At 35.4% G+C, this 21960-nt stretch overlaps 1 protein-coding gene across 11 annotated transcripts in view; it reads left to right on the forward strand.

Moving 5' to 3' along the window:
• Trps1 (transcriptional repressor GATA binding 1) overlaps positions 1-21960 on the forward strand; it is a 229393-nt gene that overhangs the window by 197165 nt on the left and 10268 nt on the right. The gene's annotated exons all lie outside the window — the stretch shown is intronic.

The raw sequence follows: 21960 nt of genomic DNA on the forward strand, positions 1-21960 counted from the left end.
AGACAAAGGGGAAAAAAGGGAATCTGTGGGGAGATTCTTTTATATAAGTAGATTTTATTTTACACTTGATGGTTAACAATAAGCTGTTCTGCCCATGGATAGAATTCTGTAACTTGAATATAGCTTTTTTTTTTTTAAGTTCCGGATTTTGAACTTAATGCTGGGAGCATATGCGGCCAGTGCTCTACCACTTGATCCATACCCCTGGCCCTTTTGACTTTAGGTGGTTGTTGTTGTTCTTGAGATAGGATCTCCCAAGGGCTGGCTTTGGATCATCATATGTCCACCTATGCCTTCTTACATGGCTGAGATTATAGGCATGCATCAACATACCTTGCTTATTCATTGAGATAGTATTTCACTAAACTTTTATTCCCTGGTCTGGCCTCAAACTTCCATCCTCCTTATTTCCACCTGTGTTAGGGTCATCAGGAATGTATCAGTACTGAGCAGGAGCTGGTCAAATGAAGAAATACATGTTTGCAGGTGGGCTGCTATGGAGATGTTTAGCCTAATCTACTTTTGATGTGAATATTCACAAGAACAGCTAAGGTGTTACAGACTATTCATAACTTTTTTCTACATAAAAACCTATGTTCTAAAGTTAGAAATAATCCATTGACATAGTTTAAGAGGCAAATAAATTAGCAGAGTTATCTAGCAAATAAATAGATATAGTTCACCTTGGAGAAGCTCTAATTACAGCCCTGAACTTTTCAGTAAGTTTACAGCTTACGACATCTGAGTGAGGCTGCCTTTTGAAAGCCATGCGCAGCTAGAAAGGCAGCCTAATTAAAACAAACGTGGATAAACCACTTCACGGAGATAGAAGTTTGATGGTTGGATATATAAAAAATTGTTACCAGATGTTGTGCAGAGGCCTTAACAGTTTAAAGATCATGAAGGTTTTTTTTTTAACAAAGCAAAAATATTCTAATTGAAATTGTCAGCAGGAGTGAGACTAATATGCCTGTATTTCATTAAATAATAGTTTATTTAACATTCAGTGTGGCCTGGAATTGTTCAAGACAAATCAGAAAACATTTTAGCCAGAAGACGGAAAAAGAGAAACATAGCAAACTGACAGCACTCTCTCACCAGGCACGGTGGTTTGCTAATGTCAAGTTTTGATCCTCTAACCTATTCTTTCATCTATCTTACCATACAGACAGGGAAGGAGCATGCTAGCAACTTAGATTTTTCCCTTTTTTAAAAAATGTATTTTGTACTTTACCAAAAAACACACCCTTATTATTAAATTTCTGGCTGAAAAACCTTGGAAAGCAAAAATCATGTCGTTTTCCATTGTAGGAATGTAAATATCTGTATTTTTAGGAGTTGTGAGGTTTGAGTAAGCTGCTGTTCCGACTCTCCCTGGGAGATGAAGATTGTAGCTGTATAAAACGGAAGAAGGGAAGACTCACATGGTCTTGTTACAGCTTACAGTCACCTTTTCCTGATTACATGAGAGAAGCGCATAACTACTTCCTTCCCCTCAGCCCACAGCTGTGAGCTGCTCAGGGATGAACTATAGCAAATTCTTTTGAAGAACACAAGACACAGGTCCCATCCAGCCAATCTTGCTCTTGAAGAGGAGAGCTTTGTGTTTCTGCCTGCCATCTCCTGCTTCTCAGACTCGCACGCACACACACACACACACACACACACACACACACATACACCCTAACATTACACCCAGCATGGCACACACACACACACACACACACACACACACACACACACACCCTAACATTACACCCAGCATGGCAACACCTTAATTTTTCCAGATCGAAAATGTAGAGACTTATTTGATCTACTATATGTATTTGTTTTAGAGAATTTCCCAATGAAACAACTAGAAAATAAAAGTAAACAGATTTTAAGCCTAGTGGACAAATGCCTGAGCTATCATGTGCTGTATGTAATATCCAGAGGTCTGATTTGATTTGATTTTTAAGTAAATTGCATCTTACGCTGTGGCAATTATGGGAAGACAACTGCACTAAAGGGTCATTAATCATTGAAACATTCAAATAAAACTAAATGTTTCTTTTTAGATCTAAAGTGCAGCCCATAACACAATCGAAATAACATTAATAGGAGCAATGCATGGGAAGACAGGAACCAGCTGTTGCTCTGCCTGCCAGCAGCCCCGGATCTCTGTAATCAGAGCGCAGTACTGTATACAGTAAGGAAAAGGATTTTTTGATATACTTCGTTTTCGAAAGGCCTGAGAGCTCTCAGCTTCAAGGAAGTTCGGGTGATGTTCATATATGTCATAACACCACATTTCTGGACATAGAACAGAAGGGACAGACGGCTAGAGCATTTAGTTTTACAGCTGTTGCCGAGCAGGGTTTAAAAGTGGCTTGTTAGCCGCAAAATACTACTAATAAGGTAAACAGGGTACAACGTGTCCCCTGTGGCTAATGAGGAAGAACAGCACTCTTTGAGTATTACTTTTTGCTATTAAAATAAATTTTAGTTTGACCAGTGGTTTAAAAACAAAAAACGGTGTAGAAATCCTGAAGAAGATTGTAGAGTTAACCCGATGTATCCTAGAGGATAGTGCAAAAATAACTTACAGCCTTACGGAAAAACAGATGACACCATCGCAAGCTACTTCATATTGCCATGTCATTAGGCCGTTTCTGCTCATTTGGATCCTCTTTCAAATCCCTTGGTTTTTGTAGCATGCTTTTTACTTACATGTCCATTTCATGCATTCTAATTTCCATCATCATTTTAGCATCACTGTAAATGGCAATGCTAAGCTCCCCCCTTTTTCTAACGAGGGTACACATAATGAAAATGAAGAGTACATTAGCTTATTGCACTCAAGGAAATAGTCACCGCTAGACCTATACTAGAAACTAACTCTTTCCAGTGATCTCCCTCGTGCAGGCGCCACTGTAAAAATGAAATTATAACATTGCCCTGCAAATATCAACAAACAAAAGACATCACACCCCTTCCTTCTTTATGTCTCTACACTAAAACAGGTTAGCAAACTCATTCCTTCTTTTTAGGAGGGTGGATGACTGAAGCTAGTAAAGTAGTGTTCTTGTACCCTCTTTCATAGGGTCTTTGCCCCTATTTAAACTTCAGAAAAAGAAGACAGATTGAATACTCTCTTTCTCTTGTTTACATAAATATATAAAGAGCAAAGGGGGAAATTCCATTCCTGAACAGCTGCTATATGACTGATATAGTTGAAGGAGTGTGCATTAAATTTATGACCCTTAAAGAAACTACTTGCTTTCTTCATTCTTCTTCCTTCCTTCCTTCCTTCCTTCCTTCCTTCCTTCTTTCCTTCTTTCCTCCCTTCCTTCCTTCTCTTCTTTTCTTTCTTTCATTCCTTCTTCTCTTTTCTTTCTTTCTTCTTTTTCTTCTTCCACCTCCTCCTTCTTCCCCTCTTTCTGCTCTTCCTCCTTTCTCTTCCTTTTCTTTCTCCTCTTCCCCTCCTTCCTTTCTTTCTTCCACCTTCTTTCTTTTTTTTTCTTCCTTTTCCCCTACTCATTCTCTTTCTTTCTCATCTTTTTTTTAATTTATTTTTTATTATAACAGAACCAAGTTAATGATTTTAGTGGAACACAGTTCAAGGTTTTGCTTGCATCAAATTTTTCAGAGTGTATTCCCAATTGTCTTTCACTTGCTGCATCCAGCATAGGGTTGGACAGAGGGAGATACCCTAAGTGAATGAATGAGTTAGAGACAGAAGACACTTGATGATCACAGTGTGGCATGACCTTGAAAGCTGTGTATGGAAAACGATTGGCTCTAGTGTAATGCTCTTTGGGGACTCAGTAGACATTCCTTCCTGCCTGTTTGTTGGATGATTGGTCATCTTTTTGTTGATACTGACTTGTTCTTATTTAGGGGTAGAAAAAAAGTTTTATGTTTTGGTATATTATTAGCCTTAGAAACCTCATAAACCACATAAAATTTGCTTTCTCGATTATAAGATGCATTTCATTCAGAGAGTACAGACAATAGAATCTATAAGCTTGTGTTTGCCTTGGAAAGAATATAGATGAAAAAGTACATTATTTCTCCCTAACTTATTTATGTTATATATGAGAGGAAACAACCCTTTTCTTATTGAATCAAAATTAGACTTTTATGGATGATAAAGATAATATTTTTGTGAATTGTTTATTTTTCTAAATATGTGTCAGGTGGAAGTACTTCAGGCGCATTAAATATTTTTTGATAGTTAACACAGTACACTAAAAACTTGCATTCGAGAAAACAAATCTGATGCTACTTCTGTCTTCCTTATTGTGGCAACTGAATAGCTCTCCTGGCTTTTCACGTACAGATAAACCTGCAGGAGAATTCTCATGTCAGCTAGTCACAGGGATCTTTTGTGAGCTTTCCAAAGGTATCCTGTGTGTCCATTGAGGACTAAGGAAATGGCATTGATTGGATCTCAAAGAACTGACCATGGCATCTGCCCTGGAAGTTTCTCGGCTTTTGGTGCCAGTGAGATTTTTGCCAAGTTCTACTAATCAGACTCCTCAGCAGGATGGGGTCCATTTTATTACTTCCTCATCATGTGGCCTTTTTTTTAGGAAAGAGAAAATACCATGAATTGATTTTTGTCAAACAGTTACAGGAGAAGTGGAAATAATGATGGATTCGTCTAAGGATATTCAAGTAAAAGAAAATTCTAGATGTTTTTAACATGGCTAGCAGATTTAATACTTAAAACTTCTTGTTCATGGATGGATAACATGCAGAATATGTCATTATGCATACAAAGATACACACATGGGCATATGTGTGTATGTGTAAAAATATCGATTTAACATATGAAATGTATTGACTTCATTTTATTTTTTAATATTTCATCTAGTAATAGCTTTTAATTTTAATTAGTGATAGCTTTTAATTTTCTTTTTAGAAAGGATGACCCTTTCTTTTATTTCATCTGGTTCATATGAAGCCCTGTATTTAAGGTCAAAATGTATGCCTTATGCCTTATTACACAAAACATGAGACATGTCTCAAATCCCATCTCAGACTTACCAGATAACAGCCTTCATTTTTACAAAACCGTCAGGCAATTTATTACATATATTAAAGACTAGAGATGAGTAGATGAATGAAGAGAAAGAGGAGAATGCAGTCAGAACCTCAAAGCGTATCCTATAAAATTAAGAAAAGTGAAGAAAGGAGGTAGGTTGAGAGGGATGCATGAGAATGTGGAAAAGGGTGACATTGATGAAGCCAAATGATACTTATAAGCTGCTTTGTCAAATAGCAACTCCCTTGTACAGCTTTTAAAGATAATTTTTAAAACCCTAAATTTATATCTTGCATGTTCAAAAATAAAATAGAAAAAATGAAGCCTGTGATGTTTGACATACCCACACAACCATTCATGACATCCATCAGGTCACAGGGGGACAAGAACATAACCTGAATTTGGCTAAGAAGACCCTATTGGAGGGCATTGAACTGAGCCATAAGGAAAGTAGGTTTGTGGAGCATATGGTACATGTGGCACTAGAGATGAGGCAGCTATTTTGCTGTGCAAGGCTCTGTCATGTGAGACTGTACAGATATGTCTGTGTATAGAAAGCATGTCCCAGAGGAGGGGGAACTGTGATCTCAAAGCATCATTGGAATTCTGGGAGAGCTGTTTAAAGTCTGAGTTTTCCCCAGGTTTCTGATTGTGTCAGATTTTGCTTCATAGCAATCCAGTGTGTGTTGTGTTTTCTGCCACAAGCAACTATAAGAAATGGAAAGATGAAATAATGAATAGTGGTGAATTGCCTAAATTCAATTCTCATCACCTACTTGATTGCATGGGCTCCTTAGCTGAATGTGTGCGTGCGTGTATCCCACTTCTCATTAATTACAGCATTTAGAAACATAAGAATCATAAAAATCCTCGGATTGAGACGCGTCTGTTTCCTCACAGGGTTCTCTTAATTGCTTCATGTATATTTACCTTACCTCCCCTCGAAATTATAAACACTTCAAAGGCGCTGGACTTTTCTTACATGAAGTGATAATTTAAAGTAATAAGACGTTTATAAATAAACATACAAGAATTTATACCAAGTGAGTGCAGGCTTTCAAAACCACCACCTGAGGAAGCTGCCAATATATTCAGCTTTTGCTGACTCTGGGAAGAACATTGTTGTAACACTCTACAATAATGTTCAGCACTAATTCTGTAGCCATAAGATCAGACCAGTGCTTCATTACATTCATCCAATTTTCACTGACAGGAACAATACTGAGGAAAATAATCAATTCAGGGAGGTTACCCCAACTCTGTTGACTGGCCTCCACCCAGATTATTCTAAGCACCCTGAATGTCCCCCACTCTCGCAGCTTCTCCTGAAGACTCTGTTAGGAGCTATTGTCACCTGCAAGGAAGAGAGAGCACCTGGCTAGAGTAACAGAAGTTCCTAGAATTGTGCTTCTCTCCTGCAGTTAATAGTGGTTCTGAGTTTGCTCGGTCATTGCCCATGTCGCAATGGCAATAGTTTATTTTAATCTTGTTCTTAAGTGCCCACAAATTGGTTCTGTAACCTTATTCATTACCTTTCCTCTGAGTCAAGTATGCTTCTTTTCAGAAATGAGATAATGCTCTAGGAAAATGATGTCCCCTCATTAAAAGAATCAGTATAGTGATTATCATGCACCTTTTGAACATTTGCCTTTAAGAAACTTTAGAGGTAGAAAAAGGAGTTTATACTCAGAAGCCTTGTCACTGTCTGTTACAGAAACTAAGTAGTAATTTTGGTAAAGGTTTTTGTAAATTAATCATTTATACTAAGTTATCAGCAAAGAATGTTTTTAATAGTTTTCTATGTATTGCAGTGAATCAGGGGTTTGAGTTTTGTAGGAAATGGTATCTTTTCATTTTGTTTTTTCTTTTTTTTCCAATTTTTAATATTGTCATTTTTATTATTTTTAAAAAGTGAATTGAAAACTAGTATATTAATATCTTTATACTCATAGGTCACACAAGTGGAAACATCAGCTTCAAATAAGAATAGGAAAGATTTAACTATTTAGTGCCAATCCGTATATTTCTTAACTGAAACAAAATATATTTTCACATTTCATTTTTATACCTGGCTAGCAAACTCCAGTGACCCTTAAATCTAAGTACTAGATAAAATTTCAAGACATATGCTTGTTTTGTGGTATAATATGTGTCAATATCTTTCCCTCTTGAAAAAAAGTCTCTAGTCTGAGTTATCAGGTACGGAGCTTCAAGTGTAATTGGTATTTTTCCACTTGTCTAAATGCTTTTTCTTTTTTTTTAAGGTTAGTGGTATTGTTACCATTAAAGTAGTGTACCCTGAAAGAAACATTTAAAGCAGAGAAATCTGCTGAGTTAATATAAATGACTTACAGTCTTCAAGTACAAAAACACTGTCAATAGTTTTAATAAATGACATACATGTAATCACTAATTTTAATGTATATTGTTGCTCTAAATATTAATAAACAAATTCCAGATAATCTGATTCAAAGTAGATTTTTTTTTCTCTTTAGACAACCAAAAATAAAAGGGCAATGGTTTTTGTTTTATAAAACTTGCTTTTTGTTGGGCGCCAGTTTCTCACACCTGTAATCTTAGTATCTCAAGATCATTTTGTTTTTTCTAAAAGAAAAGAGGAGGCAGAGTTACAGAGCAGGGAATTCCTTAAGGAGAAAAGCCTCTGCTTATTGATTAAATATCAGGCAGTTAGGTTGTAAGTTTATTTCTTTCCTGTCTGCTACTTCTGCAAGCCAAGAAGATTTCAACAGGTAATAAACATTGGAAGAAATAAAGAAGCAGAGAATGCTAGGCATTAGTTGCTAAGGAAAATCTAAATCAACTTAGAAAGCAGCTGAAGAAAACCAGCATTTATGATGAGGACTAGAAAGTGCTTTAATTGTAGTTCTAATGGAAAATTAGATTGCCAGGGTAAAAATTACGTATTTATCTAATAAGAGAAGGCATATCTAATCATTGAAATAGTAGATTGAGAATATATACTTAATATATTGATTTTTAATTAATTTTATGTACCTTAACTTAGTTAGCCAGATCATTTTTAGCTAAACGCTAGGAATATTCCCAGTGTTAAAAATCATTGGCATAAATGATTTTTTTCAGACTATTAGAGCAAAACCTCTGCTAATATTCAGGTATTATATTACAAAAGTATATTGTATAATAAAAATGAAGCAACAGAATAAGTCTGCTTCCAAGAAGTCTCTCTGTTTTAGGAGAGTATTGTTTTCAAAATTTGCTTCTTTAAAAAATACAAATTTCAGATTGATAAGGCCAGGTATTTCAATATTTATTATATCTCACACTACCATTATGACCTCCTAGAAAATGTTTTTGAATGAAAATAAACCATTTAGAACCACACATATAAAATGCATGTGCACACAAAGATGACTCTGAACTCACGTTCCCTGAGCTAAATGTCACCTGGAGAGGAGACCTGGATAGCAATGGGAGGCTTAGTAGGACCCAATAATCATTTTAATTGAATTCTAAATCTACTCAAATTGAAAAGATTCTGACAGCCAGAGTTTTAAACAGCTGCCCTGAGCAAAATAGACACTGCTTTCTTTTAAAGTTGAAAAGAAGAAAGGTAACAATTATCCCAGAGACACTGGAAACTGAGTTGTCTGATTTTTAAATTTTTTCTTCCCAAATGCCTCCACTTCATGTTTTTTTAAAAAAAAAAAAGGAAGAGAAAAAGAAAAGAGGGCTGGGAATATGGCCTAGTGGCAAGAGTGCTTGCCTCCTACACATGAAGCTCTCGGTTCAATTCCCCAGCACCACATATATGGAAAACGGCCAGAAGGGGCGCTGTGGCTCAGGTGGCAGAGTGCTAGCCTTGAGCGGGAAGAAGCCAGCGATGGTGCTCAGGCCCTGAGTCCAAGGCCCAGGCCTGGCCAAAAAAAAAAAAAAAAAAAAAAAAAAAAAAGAAGAAGATTAAGAAGAAGAAAAGAAAGAACAGTGCTGGGCTTTGGGGTATTGAACATGGAGGATACTTTCTGTGTTAATGAGTTTATGTCATGGCGAGAGTTTCAAGTACTTCCTATATTATTTCTTTAGCCAAATTGTAATATATTAGAATCCTTTGCTTAGATAGGGATTTGCTTTTTTTTCATCTCTGATTTCTCCCTTTCCCCATTATTACAATACCCTACACATGTTTTAGTAAACTCAGCCTATTTTCATCCTTAGGAGGGAAAAAGTCAAGTTCAAGAAATAATAGCACAGCTGTTTCCAATGTCATTTCTTATCACACGAATCTGTTAGGAAGGTCAAATCTTGTATAAGGTCAAGTTAATGATATAAGTGGAATAATTTGGTCATGTTCTGACATGTGTAAACCTGTATACACAAAAGCTCCGCATTAGATGGACTAATTAACTAAACCTCTACTAAAGGTGATTTTCTTTGCCTTGAAAATTCTTACATTTAGGAATTTTATCTTTATACCTTAATGAGTTTTAAAATGTAAATTGATTTGTATTTTTATCTGGTACTAAGTAGTTCATTCTGTTTATTTTTGCATTACTCTCTTTTGTTAAGACAGATTTAAAAGAAAATGGCCATTTCCACTTTTTTTTGCCAAACCAACATACACATGTATGTGCACACTAAATATGTGTTTGTTATATATGCAACTTAAACATGATCTAAATGTACTTTGTGTGTGGGTTTGTACATACATATTCTGATAACATAAAATATTAGACACAATGTAGAGAAAACTTAATTCCAATGTAATAATTTTTTATTCAGAAACTATACACATTTCTTGAATGTCATTGGTTCATGGATTCTACTATAACATTTTTTAATTCTACCTTTTAATCAAAGAGAATTTTTATGTTCTTATTCACATATAACTTTCTAATTTTGGAAGAGAAGTGTAACTATTTTAACTAAACTATTTAACTGCTTTTAAATTTGAGACTCAAAATTTTAAGCATAAACATGAAATCATAAGACAGTGAAGCTACGTTTTCAAAGGAAATGAGTATATTTTAACTGTCTGTGCATGTATATATGCATTAAACTGAGACTCTCAATGAGATTTCTTGCAGAGTAAAAAATTGTTAATATAAATTTCCAGTTGACACACAAAGTTAACTTCTGGCTAAGTTTTCAAAGGCTATGATTATATAAATGTAAGTAAGCAACTTTTATGTGTTATCAAGAAATAAATATCCATGTCTACATCTTTTGTGTAATCGTTAAGGCTGTATAGCCATACTACAGTCAGATTTTAGTATTATAAATTTCTTCACAAGGTGATATGAACTACATAGCATTTCTTGATATTCTAGAAAATTCCAAAAGATGTTAATTCCTTCCCCAGTTTTCCATGTAACTTTTGGGAGAGACTTAGCTATCTTTGATATTCCTTTTGTCTTGTAAAACTTGAGTATATTACCAACGAAGTGCTTATGCACTGTGTCCTTAAGATGTTTTCTATCGTGTTGAAGATGGATTTTTTGGATAAATATGTAGATATGTATACATAAATACACACATGTATACACCCACCCTTGCCATTTCTACAGCTGGTACAAATTATTCTAAGGATCATGAAAAACAAAGCCTTCTCCTTTTCTCTTACCTAATATAATTTCATTAGGGAGATAACTTATTTTATGTTATATCTCACCTAAGTGAAACTGTTTTCATTCTAAATTCTGCTTTCTGCAAGTGTTAGTCCATTTATGTTTCATGAATAAAGCTATGTGTAAAGTATAGTCTTTGACTCACAACCTGTTTGAGTGTGTGTATATATGTGTGTTATACATATTTTTCAAAAGAAGGGTTTTTTACTAAAATTGACACTAGCTCTTCTGATAGAGGACAATTCAGTTAGGATGCTAAATTCCTTTCATATGTAGTACATTGAAAATATAAAGATTTGAAAATAAAGAAGGTCCTCCTTCACAAGACCCCGGACCTCTGATAGCGATTTGCATATACAAATAATTGGAATCATCTATATCTGAATGCTAAGAAAAAAGAGCTATTTGGTGATTTAAAACAATTTAATCTATGAAAAGCTAAGCCATAGTTGGCATTCTGATGTTCCAAAATCTTAGCTTATACTCTAACAACAAAATATCTTTCATGATGAAGAAGAATTTGGATATATTTGGAATCGTTTTTAAACAAAGTAAAATATATGATAAATCATAACTAAACTACTTTGTTTCTTTCATTGTTTATTTCTTTGGTGAATTTAAATTTTAGCTTATCTACAAATTTTTTCTTTTTGTGAGAATCTTTTAAGAGTTTTGGCAATGAGTTTCTTCCCCTCTCTTTTCTTTTCAGAATTCTTATTACTGCACAATAGGGAGAAATATTTCTTTAGACTACATCACTTTTAAAATTAATTGTGGTTAATTTCTTACTATAATTTGTTTACATCTTCTACAGAGACTGTAGACAGTATAATAATGTTCATGTTGGGGGAAAATAATGATGCCAACAGAAAAGGAATATAGACATACAGCAAGGGAGTAAGAACATTTTCGACAAAGTTACTTTGGTCTATTTTCTGAGCCTCTTTCCTGAAATAAAATCTCACTCGGCAGGAGGGATGTGTGTGTGTGTGTGTGTGTGTGTGTGTGTGTGTGTGTGTGTGTGTCTCCGTTTGAGTTGCCAAGGTCTCAGGATTGGTTTTCTGATATTCTGTGCGACATACAAAATGTCAGAGTATGAGAGGATTTTAACTGTTCGCTTGGGTGCAGATGACTTGAGGGACAGCCTTAAGAGTGCTGGATGCGATGAGGTAGTTCCTGCTGTGGTAAGCGATATCGTGTGATTAACAAACTCCAGATCACATGGAGAACTGGGCGCAAGTGAGACTGAGTTCTTTATCCAAGACAATGTGCTGCCTTGAGCTAACATGGTGGCACTGAGTAGGAATGAATATATATAACAAAGACAATCATTGCCTTCTTGAACAGCTGCAGCCAGTCCCACTAATGGACGTGCAAAAGCAGAAACTGGCAGCATAAGGTATGTGTTCGTTTTTACAGATGGTACTGCAGACAAGTTGGTAATTGAAAAGGAAGTCATGTACGTGCGCTGTTTGATGGGGGCAGGGGAGAGACAGCCTAATATAGGACTTTCCTGTGTAATTGACTGAGTGAGTTATTGAAGAGGCCGTCTTCCCATGAAAGATTTCAGTTATTACAAAATTACATCATTATTCTGAAAGGAAATTCCAAGTAGTGTTTTTTTAATCGTGTTATTAAAACTTTTAACAAGCACCTTTGATTTCCCTGTCTGCAAAGAGTACCTTGATATTGAAATTATCTGCCCATATTCAGCTTTACCTGTAGCAGTCTCAGAGTTCTTTATGAAAGACATGCCTGCCATTTGAATAAGAATACAACATACAATGCTCCAGTTTTCAACCACTGCAAGGATCTTTTCTCAATACCTACAATTTTCTGCATCCAGAGACAATATCAAAAGTGAAATGAAATGTGATGTAACTTTAAAATAACAGATTCAAAACTTGGATTCAGGTTCACTTTCCTTATTTTTCCCTCCTTGTGTATTTTTTAAAGTTATAGAGAACAAAATAGTACAGGAAGCATTCCCAATATATTCTGCCCAGTTTTCTGTCATGCTTTCCATTTGGTGTCAGGGCTGAGGTTAGCAAATTTGAAGTTTTTAAATGTCTGTGTATTTCACACTTAAGTTTTGTTTCTATTTAGATGGAAATAATCAGTACTTACTACCTGAGAGAAATAGCTACATTCTCAACATTTAATTTGTACATATCATGTAGGTGTGAGTACCTATAAAATATTTAGAGTCTAGAATAGTTATCTCTTAATTGTCTTAAAAATTAATGTGCATTAATTGTACAGCAGAATTTTATTGTGATTTCCATACATGGATATAATGTAATTTGATCAAATACTCTTTCTTTATCTCTCCTTTATAAATAAGTTTTAACAGGTTTTGTTAAGCTATTTTCATGCATACGAATATTTTCGTAATTGTTCTTCTTTGAAAAAATAAAAGTATCTCACTCATGAAAACTCTAAATGTGAACTGCATTAGTGGATGAAGAACAATAACATTTATAGTGGTATGAGGTGCTAAAGGGAAAATAATCATACTTCCTTATTATCTGAATCTTGGTAAATTTGGTAAAAGTAAACTTTATCTTTTAGAATTGGCAGAATTTTCTGCAGACTAATAATGATACTAAAAATTGCAAATGATCTGCTCCTGGGAACACACAAATACATAAAGTCATGCTAACTGCTACCTGTGACTGTGTTTTTCTACATGTCAAAAACCCATTTTCCTACTCCTTCTCTAGCCAAGTCATAAACAGAAGCAGAAACTAGTGTACCATCACTATCACCCGTGAGGCAGGCAGTATGTTGGGGTCACTGGTGACCCCCAATTTCTGCTTGTAAGCAGTGGCTTAATTCATATTCTTAAAATAATTAATGCAGCAAGTTCACAATACATGTGCTTCACTCTCCATTCCCCACTGCTGTCTCTATTGGCCAGATGCTCTGTTCCTCTAGCTATGACTATATCTGTCAACGACTCATTGCTGTATCTAATCATAGATGAGTCATTTCTGTCTGTTCCTCACAGCTTGAGTAAGTTGGGTCAGCTGTTAAAGGGTGACTTGAAGAGACAAAGAGACAAGAGTTCTTCAAAACCAGGCTATGTTGAAATATTCCTGACAAAAGTCCCCATCTCCTCTTTAGTAAGAAGATTCTGTAAAAGTTAAAGAACGATGGCTTAGGAGTGAAGGAGCCCTAGCTCTCTTATTAGACAACTGGAAAATAGTTCTTCAGATTTTTAATATTTGCTTTTAAGTTGGACCTCTTTGAATCAATTTGAAAATATCAAATAGTTAAGACTAGGTTTCTTCAAGATGCATGCATGGTACTGAATATAATAGGTGGGACAAGAAGTAGTCAAACAGTGAATGTAGCAAAACGCCTTAGGTGCATGGGTGAAAATGGAGCACTAAGACTTGTAGAAATTAGCTTGGGAAAGAAGAGTGATGGAGAGGAGGAATTTGGTCAAGGTACATTGCATTTTATGCATATAGGGACCTCTCAAAATGCAATCTCTTGAACAACTGATACTAACTCAAAGCTGTGGGGAAAAGAAAAGGCAGGGGAAGAAAAGAAAATGAAAACATATAAAACAAAACCATAGGAGCTGGGTGGCCTAGTGGTAGTGTGCTTGTCTACCATGCATAAAGCCCTGGGTTCGATTCCTCAGCACCACATAAACAGAAAAAACTGGAAATGGCACTATGGCTCAAGTGGTAGAGTGCTAGCCTTGTGAAAAAAGAAGCCAGGGAAATTGCTCAGGCCCCGAGTTCAGGCCCAGGACTGGCACAAAGAAAACTATATCCAATGATTAATTCAGAAATGCTTTGTGGAATCTGATCCTGTCTTTTTACCTACATGTAGAGACTAGGGTGTATTATTTGGTGGTAAATAAGTTAAAGAACTACTCTCGATCTTTTATCACATCAATTAAAGCAAAGAAATGAGGGAGGAGATAACAAGTTTGACAAGAAATGTACTCACTACCTTTGTAGTGAGTACGTATGTACCTTTGTATGTAACTGTAACCCCTCACTACATCACCTTAACAATAAAAAATTAAAAAATAAAAGTAATAGCCAATGATTTATTCACTTTCAGTCTAAACTGAGACAATATATAACAAAGTTCTTTTCCTCAGAAGCCAGGACATTGTATATAAAGCCTTTTGATAAATCTTTTGAAGGACATTCTTTGGAATATTCTGAAGTTATTGGTAAAATACTTTATTTGCTAATTTTCTAGAGAAAATGTCATATATTTTATTGAAATAATTTACAGTGTCCAATAATGTAGGAAACCACTGAAGAAATATCTTTATGACTGCCTTGAGGGCAGTAACACTTGTTGTCTTTTTACTAGTATGAAAAAAAATATTGTTTGTTTTGCTTACATCAATAGCATAATTATCATTATATATTGTAAAGGTCACTTTACACAGACAATATATAACTACTTGTTTTTCCAATTAAATACTTGATAGCTGAGAACTCTACGCTTTTCTTTAATACTTCTCTACCTCAGAGATTTAAAAATTTTTTATAGTGTGAATATCCCCATATTAAATGTATTGGTTAAATATGTAAATGCAATCTGCAATGACTTTATGAAAAAATAAATTCTTCTATTTTCAAGCTAAAGTTTGCTTAGGAGTTGCTAAAACTTTTTAAGCCTTCTTCCACAAAGTTTCTTTATTAGATATATTTGTTCTTACCAGTGTCAGATTTTGGCACCTGCGCCAGTAGAACAACTTTCCAGCCATTATTGTGACTGAAGGGGAGGTGCAAACAGATACATGGGAAGGGGAGCAGGAATAGAAGCATTAAGCGACCAGAGTAGTTCTTTTGACAATAATGACTTTCACATGGAATAAAGAAAGAGAGTGCAGACGTAAATTTTTAACCTTATTCTAGCTGTCCAAGTACATACTTGGTTTAAAGGCAGCACATGATTACAGAAACAGCCTCTGCTACCACTTCAAAGATCTGTCTTCACTGAGCTCTAATTCTGTTCATATTACCTGTGTATGACATAGGGTGTTCAGTTTGTTCCATTATCATATTCAAAATAAATCAAGTAAAGTAAAGTGGGGTCCTCAGACCTGTGTGATAAGTTTTGTATCAGTGTGATACATTTCAAAATTTTTCAGATTTGAAAACTCTGCATTAATAATCTAAGTGGTGGTATCTACACTGGGAATTTTGTTTTTCTGCTCTTCTACTGCAGTGGTGGTGCATTGCATATCAGAAGAGATGAAGCTAATGTGCTTCACACAATAGCATTATCTCATGTAGTAGATAATTCTCTATGTGGCAAGCTATCACAGGATGTCTTAGGCACGTTTATGCCTTTGAATAATATACAAGGACTAGAGAATTATTAAAATAGGAGTTGTTGTGTTGCTTCTAACCAGGAATGTCAGTTCAGTTTGTCTGAGTCTACATTAGTGTTGCTGATGCATTGAAGAAGTGAATTGTACAATCCAGGTGCACAGATTTCTTTTCCTAGCTCTGAGATGGGCGATTTAGTAGATGGTGTGTAACTGAATCTTAGAGATTTCCTCTATTTTTCTGTGAAGAAATATGAGAGCAAAGAGGGCCATTTCAAAGTAAGCATAGACTTGCTCTACAATTCATTCAATCATTTTTTTACACTTTTATTTGGATTACAAGCCAGCCAGGGTATTGGTAACTTCCAACATTGCTCCTGGTAACATTCTACTAACTTAAGACTATTGACTACCCTCTATTTTTGAGTGGTGCTAGCAACTGTATTCTGTGTATTTTACAGGTTATGTAGTAATAGTTCAGCAGCACACATTATTTTCTTTAGCTTATATCAACTCTTTTCATAGTTATGTATAGGACAATATTACTAACAGGACATTGAACAAGTGCTGAATTGTTTCTGAAACATCTAGGTGACTACATGTTTATAAAAGGAGTGCATAGTGACTAACCTGATTATTAGAAAACTTTCAGCTCTGAGATATATTCATTTAAAGTATTTCTCTTTCTTTAGAAAAGTTTCTGTAGAATGTACATGACTTAAACTGTCAATGTTCATGAACAATCTCAATTTGGACTTTGTATTTTTAGCAGATTCCACTAGAAATTCTAAAATATTGCAGACCATACAAATGTCTGTGTATTGCTATGACCCCAAATTCTAGCACAATGCCAGGCACATTCAGTTATTATTCCCAGAACTGTATGCAATTAAATTCACCACTGAAATTTTATTACTGCAAAATTCTACCAGAAGATTCTATCATAGCCATCTGTGAATTTTCTTAAAATGAAATTTGAAAAAATTCTTGATATAATCTCATAAACACACAAAAATATTTGGGGTATATCCAGACTAACAGCACATATATCAAATTTCAGATTGATTCGATTTAAAATGGCTAAGATATAAAACCATAAAAAATGTGAGTAAATAATGTGCTTATCAAGGCCTGTTATGTAATTACATGGTTTCACTATGGCTCTTACTCATATAAAAACTATTTTTTAAAAGTTCATTTTTTGCACAAATTCCTTCACCAATGGAGATTTTTAATATCTTAGGAATATCCATGCCTCTAAATAATGTGACAAATTTACACTTTATTAATAAGATGAATTGGATTATTCTTAAAAATGAAATCTGAAGGCCTTTAGTTTTTTGGCTTTGTCTCAAGTTATAAAAGAAAAAAAGTAACAAAATCATCCAAATTAACTTGAAGGGTTTTTTTCCCCTTTCTTTTTTCTTTTTGCCATATCTAGATTTACCAACACATGTGGCACAATAATATATAACTTTACTAACCAAAAAAAATTAAGATTCCCAAAAGCAAAACTTGACCAGATAACTGGAAAGAAAATTTCATTATAGTGATTCTCATACTGTGTTTAGATGTGAACCTAAAGATTGAAAGATGTTTTGTTTTATTTATGTATTTCTTTTCCTTGACAGACTCCAAAAGCAGTGAAAGAATGATGTTGAATATAACAAGATAGAGCATGTACTTTTAACTAAACATGGGTACACTGTTTTCTATTTCAAATCCTGGCATGGGTGTTGATCCAATTGCATCATTGTCACTACTCTTGGAACTTCAGTATTGCAGTAATAATAACTTTGAAATCCACAGGAAGGAACAGGTGATCAGAAGACTTCTCACTATTGATGAGAAATAATTCATCACTAGTGTAATTGCCAGTCTAATCCTCTCACCCCCACCCCCTTGAATTTGATAGGGCTTTCCCTTTCCCCTCCTTTTTTCACACAGAACATGAAATAATGTGGAGAAGTTACATGGAGACAGTACACAAATGTATCCTCAACATCAGGAGCCAAGACAATTATACCTGAAGATAAATTTTCAAACAATCATGTCCTTGAGTTCCTGGTTTGGGAGGAACTGTCAAAACCACATAGGAATCAGATGTGCTCTTAGAGATATTCAGAGGTTGAAAATGCAGCTACTGTATATGGCTTGAGATACAAAAGTAGTCAGCTTTCCTTCATTCAGAGAGGAGAATAAGATTTGTGCTAACTACATCCTTCCGGAACACCAATTGGTATTATCCACTAGCTACTTATCCTATCATTTTCTCTCCCAGCACTATCCTTATTCACAAGACTTATAATTCCCTACTCTCCCACACAGAACCTCAGAAAAATAAATTATTATTATCTCTTCAATATGTGTAGGAAAAGAAGAAACTTCTTATTTCAAGATATACATGTGGATGTAGAGCCATCAGCAATGTATGACTATAAAAATGGAGGTAAAAGGAGATTTGGAGCTTACTTTAACCTGACCTAGTAGCCCTAGCACCTATCAAGAAACTACCATCAAGATATTTCTCAAAATATTAAAAGTGGACTGCAGGATTGAACATTTGTCTCTAGGAAAGGGACCATGATGATTCTATTAGGTTAAATGGGATGTGTGGAAAAAATATTAACAAGATGAAATTTTGAGCATTTTCTAAATAATAAACTTGATGACATAGTTGACATTGATGACATAGAGACATAGTTTCTGTCCTTAACAACTTACCATAAAGAAAACACCATTGTAAAACCATTCCGTTCATCCTTGACTATGAATGGGATAGAGCGTTTAGTGATTTTCTTTAAGTATAGGCTTGCTTTAAACGTGAGGCTACCATCTCTGGGTGGTAGATGACTTTTCTGTCCCTGATTGGGCTCCCACAATGAAGATAACTTCAAAGAACGGCTTTCTCTGTCCAACTTAGGCTTGCTGGGAATGAGCAAGTCTGGGTTTTCACCTGTGCTGTGAGTGCATATAGATTTGTTCTGTACCCTGGTCACTTCCACTTCCCCTACCTCTGCTGCTTCCAGAAAATGAAGTTCACCCAAAACATGGTTCTGTGAGATTTATCAAAGTGCTAACTTTGTTGAAATGGGAGCTAACATTGTATGTGTGAAATGTTTCTCACCTTCCTCCCACTCTCCACCTCCATGCAAGCAGGCACCTATTGAATTGGAGGTGTGAACACCTAGCTATTTCACTCTGACTCAACTTTCCATTCTCACATTTGATAAGATAGAAACAAGTGAAATGCATTTATTAATAGCCAGTGTGGTCTTTATGCTTTGGATGTTCAATAGTGAGATTTAAGGAAGAAAAAACAAAACTAAGTGTTTTTCTCATACTGAAGAAGTCACAATGGAGTCCTATGACAAAGAGTTCACCCAATGGGCATTTACTACATCTTTGGCATTGTTTTAATTTGATCTGTTAATATACATAATACCCTCAGAATCTCACAATATAACAGGGGTTGAAATCTGAACATGGAGATGTTAAGTATCTTGGCCTAGCATTGCACCAAGCAGTTGGCAAAGACAGATTTTGAATACTGTAGCTTGATTCCTAAATCTGATTATTAACTTCCAAGCTCTCTCCTTCTTTCGAGTAAGTGGATTCAAAGTACACCTGATGTATTTAAACTAAGACATAGTTTACTGAAGATGTAGCCACCTTTGTTGTAGTTCATACGTTGCTTAGAGCCAAGATATGCCTGTGACAACGAGTACTGTAATTTTAGGGTTTTCCCTCTACCTAATGAAGGGCATTTGCTTTGTGAGAGAATTAAGCACCAAATTGTGCAAGGGTTGAAACACTCACTGAAATCACGCTTACACCCACTTTGGCATGCTGTCTCAAGCACCCAGGGCATAAGGGGCGGGGGGAGGCAGGAGGGGCGAAAGCTTGGAGAGAATTGTTACACAGGCAGATTTGAGCCGCAGCCATCTATGTGTGGTTGGTTTCCAAATGGACATTTACATGCCTTTACGTGGCTCAAGTTGGAGTGGATTTGCCAAATGTGTTTTTAGATCTAGGAAAATGATAGCATGGCCCCTTTCAGGAAAGTTTCACAATTATAATCTAGCAAGGTTCAGAAGCTTATTTTGAGTATACAGGGGGTCTCAGAATGTTTGGTAAACACTATCTCTAATAGCTCATTGGTTTCTGGGAATCCCTAGATCCTCTACTTTCTCAGCAGGTATCACTTGGGAATTCGTGGACTTCTAACACTAAAATTTGATACTAGTCAGTAGTTTTGATCTCTGGCAATTTAGAGGGCATTCCTGGTTATGAATTGGTAAAAATGGAGCTAGAGATTATCTTCATGAAAATCTAGCTTTTATTCTATCACCTATAGCAGCACTGCCCGCTAAACTAATGAAATCGTGTTCTTGGTTTAAAAGGGCAATTGTTAGGCTGACTTTGTGCTCACTCAAAACATTCCCCCAATCTTGTTAAGTTATTGCTCTCATTTTGGGTTTTTATAGCTGTGCAGCTTACCAGCCCTCGTTTCTTTGCATTTCATTCATTTTCCTTGTATTGATGATTAATGGAGGATGTCGAATGTTAAGAGTGAGCAGGCATCAGCAATTGCAAGATCATAATTAGTTTAGCTGACGAGGGCCTCTGATAGCACTTGCATCTGGATGGAAAAATTACCCTATAGGGAACTGGCTGCTCACCAGGTCTTTTTAGTGATACATTGTGAAACACCCGATGAATCAAATGCCCTTTCAATGCCAAGAAAGTGTTCCAGTCTTGAAGCCAAAATTATGTCTGCAGAAAGCTTTCCATTTGAAATGTATCAGAGTACAATTATAACCATTGTACTTTCTTGGCAGGCTCCCACTCTGCTACAGTATAGACTTGAGTCAAATAAATTGCCTAAATTTTATGAATCCCTGAAATTTTGACTTATAGCATTTGTAATATTTAATTTATAATAAAATTAGGTTCCAGGAAGACTTTTTCCACCCCTTATCTAACATGCATATTTTATCATTAAAGGCTTTGCTTCCTAGCAAAAGCAGAGCTGAGCCACACGAAGGCTTTTTAAATGTTTTATTTTATTTTATTTTTTTATTTATTCTTTTGCAGCAAGAGAATTCCATTTCCTGCCTGTTCCCATTTGTGCCTACAAACACAGCCTGACTTTTGTTTCATTGCGAAGTTTGATGGGATCATTACTTGATGGCAGAATGCAACCAGAAATACTAATTATCTACTTTCAGATATTCTTAGATTGTTTTGGAATCTGTTGATTACAGAATTCAAGTCGCTAAAATCAATTTAGCATTGGGAAAAGTTTGTGATTTCCAAGTCTGAGTGAAATAATATAAATAAATAACCATTGATGGAAGTTGTTGTCTAGCTTAGGCAGGCAGCTCATAAGAGCTCTCAGAAATAATACTATACTTCGTGTTGGCAGGAGTGTCTCAGTCCTCCCAGCTTGGGAAAATAGAGAATAGTCCTTCTTAGACCTCATTGTTGCAAAGGAACACCAGAATTGAGTCTCTAATGCTCTCTTGATACTTTGGTAGCATGAATGTCATTATAAATCGGGTTTGTTTTTAAATGGCTTAAGTGCTGCATTATCTAAGCTTGACTGTATTTTTAAAGTTCAGTTTGCAATGTTGCAAAACCTGCTAAACATATTGTTATTTTTCTGTCTTTCTGACTTTTCGGAATTTTGTTTTGACACTTTGAAAATGAATATATGTATATGTACATATTTTATACATATATGTACATATATGTACATGCATACATATACATACACACATACACACACACACATATGGTTCAGCCTTTAAGAGCCATTAAAGGCACAAAACCCAAAGTTCAAAAAGTTAAAGCTGTTTCTGTGAAAGGCCTTTGGTGCACAACACACCTCATCCATCACTGTAGGGTTAATTATAATGAAAATCAGTGGTGCCTATTAAACACAATTGAACCTGACCTCATTATGGGCAGTGTGGTTTTATACTGTCATTGTTGCAAGGCGAAAGACAAAGCTC

Source organism: Perognathus longimembris, chromosome 12 (assembly GCF_023159225.1).
Source record: "Perognathus longimembris pacificus isolate PPM17 chromosome 12, ASM2315922v1, whole genome shotgun sequence".
NCBI lineage: Eukaryota > Metazoa > Chordata > Mammalia > Rodentia > Heteromyidae > Perognathus > Perognathus longimembris.